Source organism: Primulina huaijiensis, unplaced genomic scaffold (assembly GCF_012295235.1).
Source record: "Primulina huaijiensis isolate GDHJ02 unplaced genomic scaffold, ASM1229523v2 scaffold42201, whole genome shotgun sequence".
Classification (NCBI taxonomy): domain Eukaryota; kingdom Viridiplantae; phylum Streptophyta; class Magnoliopsida; order Lamiales; family Gesneriaceae; genus Primulina; species Primulina huaijiensis.
The window spans coordinates 327,190-334,413 of NW_027360113.1; positions in this window are offsets into that span (position 1 = coordinate 327,190).

Sequence of the window (7,224 nt, forward strand, 5' to 3'; positions counted from 1 at the left end):
CAGATATTTCAAAGAAAAATGGATAATCTTTTTAAAGATTATTTTAAATTTATGTTTGTCTATATTGATGATGTGTTAATAGTATATAAAAATATGAAAGAACATGTAAGACATTTAGAAATTTTCTCTAATGTTTGCAAAAAAGAAGGACTGGTTTTATCAGAAAAGAAAACAGTCATTGCCACAAGAAAGATCGAATTTCTAGGAATAGAAATCGATGAATCTGGAATAATTTTACAAGATCATATTGTAGAAAAAATGCAAAATTTTCCAAACGAGTTAAAAGAAAAGAAACAACTTCAAAGTTTTCTGGGAGTTGTTAATTTTGCTGGGATGTTTATTAAAAACCTAGCAAAACACAGGAAAGTGTTTAGTCCATTATTGAAAAAAGAAGCAAAATTTATATGGACAAAAGAACACACAGAAAGACTTGTCTATTTAAAGGAGATTTGTAAGAATCTTCCAAAAATGGCTATTCCTCAAGATGAAGATGATCTGGTATTGTAAACCGATTCCAGTGATCATTGATGGGTTGCAGTTTTAACAAAGATCACACCAGATGGAGAACAATCATGCAGGTATTTTAATGATTTATTCTCAGATGCAGAAGCCATAAGATGGCATATCAACGAGAAAGAATTTTATGCAGTAAAAAGGGCTTTTGAAAAATGGTCATTATTTTTACTTGCAAAGAAATTTACTTTGAAAGTTGATAACACACAGGTGAAAGCTTTCTTAAGGAATAGAATAGAATCTAAACCTGAGAAGGCAAGATTATTAAGATGACAAGCTTTATGTCAGAATTATATTTTTGATATAATGATCATTAAATCTCATGAAAATATTTTTGCATATTTTTTAACAAGAGTTGGACATCATTGACATTGATGCTATTATCAAGATGCAGAGTCATTTGAGGGAACACAACACCTTGAAATGCTTCAAATCGAGTTCAACAAGTTAGCAATGAACGCAGAAATTGCGGGAAGGCTTCAACAAGCGAAAAAGAGAATTGTCTCTGACCGAATTACATGATGTTTATAGGCATATACTCAGTTATGGTCTATGACACAAAGGCCTATCCTCCAAGGCATCGAGAAGCCATTGGTTTCCCGTATGGAGAGTTTTCTAGCACAAGACTCTATACCTGGAGCAGGGGATTCAAGTACTCCTAGCACAAGTGTTAAGACGGGATCATCTTCTGATGAGTCGTTCAAAACAAAAATTGAAACTCCAGATTTTAATCTCGAGTCTTAAAGTCAATCCTTACCTCGGAGATTGAAGAGGGAGAGATCAACCTTAGACCCAATATTGACAGGGGCAAAGCTAAGGTTGGTACTAATGAAGCTGCAATTTCTCCACTTCAGGTTTACCAACAGACTTGGGAGAAATTAAACACAAGAATTGGCATCAACCCAGCCATGGTTCGAGTTGATGTTGCAGGAAAATATCCTAGGGTATGGATGAAACAAAACTCATATCCAAAATAGGTTAAAGTCTGGTATGAATTTGGGGCTCTTGCCTCAGTTTATACTACTTCACCCAGCTTCCCGGAAATATCAGCCTTACCAAAATGGATACAAGAAGCAGTACATGAAACTTGGACAAACAATGATCATTTGTCCAAGGGAGATATTCTGGAACTGTATATTTTCAGTACAATACTAGAACCAGTAGGGAAAGGCTCACACGAAGCCTTTCATTTTATCAAGCTAAGGAGGCCAGACCTGAATGTCCATACGTTCATCAAAGATCCTCCCACAAATGAAACACCCCTAGTCTCTTCATTCAATGAAGATGACATATCTATCAGGAGAGCATGTGGAGTTTGGGTCTGTCTAACAGAGATGGAAAAAGTCAAGTATCCATTTAAATTCTATCAGAATTCTGTAAATGGATCTTTTCTGTTGAATACGATGACAAGAAAAACAATAAGCTTTGCAGAAGACCTGTTCGAAAAGAAAAAAATCTTCTGTGGAATAGCAAGCTGCCGGCAAGTAAAGAAACTCGCCAAAAATTCTGTAATATGGCACATGTAGGAAGATGGTCGGAGAACATCTGTCCAGAATGCCAGAACCAGAAAGAGCCGGAGTTTGGTAAAGGGTTCAAGCCGAGATCTGATCAAAAACACTTTACCGACACAGTACAAGTGGGGAAGGACCACAAGTACGTTTTCCTCGGGGACACAGAAAGCCAAAGATTCCTCGACAAAACTAAAGTGGACATGTGACCATCCTACTAGAAAAAGAAAGACCACCATGTGAGTGGAATTTAAGGACCACCAATAATCGGTGGAAAAGACAAGAACATTGGATACCTTATCAAAACAAGAAAACTGGACCCAATCACATCTATAAATTAGAACGAATGGGAACCAGTAAATCACACCAGAACAAAACTTAAAAATGTATTCTACATATTTAAAAGTTTTGAAAAGAAGAATCAAGAAAAACAGATATCAGCTGGAAGCTCTCAGATGGATAATTAAACATTTCAGAGAAAAAAGAAATGAGATTTCAGCAGATATCTTACAAGCTCATCTCTACTTGGTATGCGGAGAGATAAAAGAAGAAGAGAAGTTAATTTCTAGATTAATAATCTAGAAAAATACAGTTCAAGAAAGATGAAGGGACCATCTCAATGGACCACTCAACCACTACATGGTCCATGTGCAAGCTGTAAAGGTTTATCAAGATTTGGAATCCGAATTTCAAATCCGAAGAAGCTTTCTATAAATAAGGCAGGAAGAAGGAAGTGGAGATCATCGAACATTTTTCTCATTTCTTTCAACAAATAAATTGTAATATTTTCTTTCAAGTTTATGTGTGTAGTGAGTTCAGCTACTATCGGTAGCTAAACAAGTTTCTCCTCCTCTACAAGTTTTTGCTCTAGCCCCGCTCATGTATTATTTTCAAAATTTTATCTTTTATTATACACCCTAAGGTAGGAAACGAATTAGGGTTGTGCCAAGTGCTGCTGAAGGAATCTACATCAGTAACCATCGGTTGCGATTGTGTGGTTGGACTGTGAGGAGCAGTCTGTAAAATACAGTGGATATAAACTTGTGGCACTCCAGTCAAAGAGTTAAAAAATTTAATTTATTTTACGGGAGCATGATGGACCTTTAAATATAAAAAGAAAATCAATTATTTAAAAATAAGATCGAGGGTATTTTAGGAAATGGGAAGTGGAAGTAAAGTAGAGTTACAAAAGGTAACTGAATGCAAACTTCCCCTTTAAATTTTTCTGTTGTTGATTTGACATTCGTATCAGGAAATAACCAAGGAATTTCAATGTCTTATCTAATTAAAAATTCTGCTTGTATTAACTCAACTCGAATTCACCTGCCACAAAGATGCATCGCAACTAAAGTTGGAGAAAAAGTGGAGTAGACTTTTTGGCTGATCTGGAAAAGTTACTTGCGCGAAGCTGTCTGTATAAGTATATGATTGTAGCAAAGTTAAATTAAAAAATGAAGAGGCCATTCATTAGAGAGATTTGTGCTTCTTTGATGCGTATATTTCACAAATTTATCTGAACTGAATACTATCTTATCGAAAAATCCCTGAATGGAGAAGGAAGCGAACCGGCCAGCAGCGATTGCCATAGACATGAACTGCACTGCCGAAGTGCAGGACGAAAACCCAACAGCATGTAGCCTCTTCGCCAAAATTCTCTCTGCGGCGTCCAAACTCGTAGCCAAAATCTTGAAAAAGAATGATCAGCCCTCCATTAATTTGGAGCCGCCGCCACCCGAAGTTCCAGTGGTAGCACTACGGTTGGACACAACAGAGGAGGAGGATATTTCACGGTCCAGGACCACCACTCCATCGCCTGAAATAAAACCAGGTTTACAGCACCCCGTTTTCAAGATAATAGTGGAACAGAAGCTTGGGAAATCCGTGCTTAATATCGGAGTCCCCACTGCCATAGCCGTGTTAGTTTCCGGCGGCTCCATCGGCCCAAAAACCCTAATGTTCTTCACGTATATAATGGTGTCGGGACTTTGCGTGGGATGTGTAGCGATCTGGAACGGGATATTGCTTAGAGAGACGTTTCCTCGTGAGGCCAATGTGATCGAACTACTGGGCATCGTCTTGGTTTTGATATGTTTAAGTGGCGTGGTCGGTTCATTTCTTCTGCGAGAATTCGTGTGGCTTCCTATTCTCTGCGGCAGTTGGTGCCTCTTCCCTTTTATTATCATGATTCTGCAGAGCCGGGGCATTTAAATAAGTAATTCCAGTCAAATTTAAAGTTTAGAAGATGACATCCATTTCAGTACGTACTAAAACCAGGTTGTCCTACAATTAGGAAACGTGTGACAACAACAGATACATTGTCACGTTTTCAAATTTATGTTTCACAAGGGTCTGTTCTCCTAAATTCCCCTAGCTGCCTTAACTATATAATAATATGGTCTGTTTGCCTAAATTTCTTTATGTTCTGTCCATCAGTTTAAAAGAAATTATTTTGTTGGATCAAATAATTTAATTAATTATATATGAATATGCTATCTAATAAAAAAACTCAATAAATGATCTAATTAATTATGAGTTTTCAAATTATTAAATAAATTGATATGATCCACCTTTTGTGAAGAAATCTAACCCAATTAAATCTTCTATGATAGGTCGAATACTGCTAAGGTTACATAAGGTTAAGGTCCCCGAGGTACGGAAAATATAACATGAAATATATACGGTACACATATTCTAGATCTCTCATCTAAGGTAAGAATAAGGTGACTGATTCTTTGTTGTCTTGGAAGATGCATAACTCCAACGTTAGATCAATCAATGGGTTCTTGTACGCGTTTATAGTTATTTATATTTTCTGATAATTCGACATAAATTTCTGATATGTTATGATACACGGATTTAATCATATGATTTATAGATTTATTTTTACTAAATCTCCAATACATTTGACTAAGAATATATATATATGTGTGTGTGTGTGTGTTGGCTTGGACTATGTTATACCGAGAGTATTATACTCAGTGTATTTTTTTTATGATCATATGAACATCACGTAAAAAAAAATAGAAAAACATTCTTGGTGTATCATAGAATGAGTCTTATTACGTGCAACTACTTTTGAAGAACCAGATAAACACGCACTCATTAAAACTGAAAACAAAGAATTATATTTGTCATTCTAATAAAACTGTGTGGTTAAATTAATCAAACGCATAAAGAGATAATTTAGTTTCTTATTATATTTAATTTGTAATATTAAATTAAAAGTTCAGACAGTTAAAATAGAATTGATTCAAATTAAAGAACTTAAATTTGAAATTAAAAGTGGATTTTTTAACTTTTGAATTCTATATTATTTGTAATTGATGGCGTGATTAAGAAAAACAGAAAGTAAATTTCAAACTTAGAAGAGATAAATAAAATAATATATTTGGCATTATTGAAAAAAAAAAATAGGCATGCATATATATCTCCAACCCATCTTGATTCATAAAAAATATTTTTTAATATCCAAAATATTATTTTTATTATAAATATGAATCGGATTGATATGTTCATAGATAAAGATACGTAAATCTACGCACAAAATCATTCGAGCCAATGTTGGGGGCTTTTTTTCTTAAAATAATATAAAAAAATATAGCAATTTGTTAATATTTATATATCTATAACAATCCGGTATAATCTGTACCGGATTCAACAATTTTTTTAATTAAATTTTAAATATAATTTCTTATTTTAAAAAATAAAAAGAATCTTTTGAATCCGGTGCAACATGAATCTGTGGCAGTCCCGATTCACCTTTTATGCGTGCTATAAATTGCGGAACTTAATTTGAAATAATTTACGTTGTTCTTTTGAAGAAGCAGCGTTGGAGAGCTTAATTCGTTGCATTGGTTTTTTGTTGTTTTAATTTACATGCATGCAAGTAATTATATATTTTTCTTATTATTAAAATAATTTTATTTTAAAATATTTGTTTTATTTTTTTAATATTGTGATATGTAATTCAGAACTAGAAGGAAAATTTTTTTAACATTTCTTTAAGCAACAAGCATCTTCTAAATTCTCACGGTTTCTATATTAAAACTCTGATCGACGATCAGACAGCGTCGATGTGTTGATAAAATATTAAAATTTCAAAGGATAAAAATTTTAACAGATTAGTTTTTTACAGCTTTCAGTTTTGTGAACTCATTCACTAAAACAGGTAGTTCAACTCTCCTCACTTCATTAGCAATTAAGCTAAATTCCACAACTTTCATTACATATAATCAACTTATAAACTTCTTTATAAGTAAATTTTTTTAATCTCTATCATACTACAGTCGCAAAATTCAACTTCTTGAACTTGACTATCTTAACGGGAGCACATAATCTAATACTTATGTGACCCAATTGATCATGGATACAACTAGTCGTGGATTCACAATTTCATGTGATTCAGAACTATATTTGCTCCTATTCGGTCTTATCCTAAGCGGCCTCATTCTTTTCATCAATCCCTTGATCAAGAATGTCAGAACTCAAGTCTAATTGAATCCATCAGATCATGGTAAGAGCGTCTAGTATCATCACTCAATGATCTCCTAGGTATCACTAATAGTGGCTACAAGAATCTTAAGTTATTATTACCATATCATACAGTCCTTTCAACTCATATATCCCGATCGAATCTGCAACCATTGGTATATCGAGAGTTGCAAATGAATTCGATAATGATGTGATGTATCTTTGAGTAATAATAGTGATATGATATATGCAACTTAGGAGACTCCTACGTGTTTCTAAACTACACCCGATCTCGCCACCATATGACTTTCAATAGAGTTGGTAATCAGATCAAAGTGCATGTTAGTACGTAAAGCCTCATGTTGTTCCCGGTAAAAAGACCGATGGTGTACAACCATAAACGTAAACTTTTCCAAGTGATAACCGCTTGGAAATTTCGAGGGAGGATTGTTCAATGCATCATCAAATGATCACTCGTCTGTATAAATAGACATCTTCATGCTCTTACCAATGAAACATAACGTTTACATCACAGATGTTAGTCTTAAACTCGAGTGACATTTATCCTCATTTTAGGTTGGTGAATCTTCTATGAGCCTATTTAGAATAAAAAGTATACTTCCTAATGAGTTTCATTATCTTATGTTGAGATACATACCTCATGGTATATTTTGTATATTCAAGAACTTTATATATGCAGTTTATATGTATATACATATAAAGTAAATGTCAT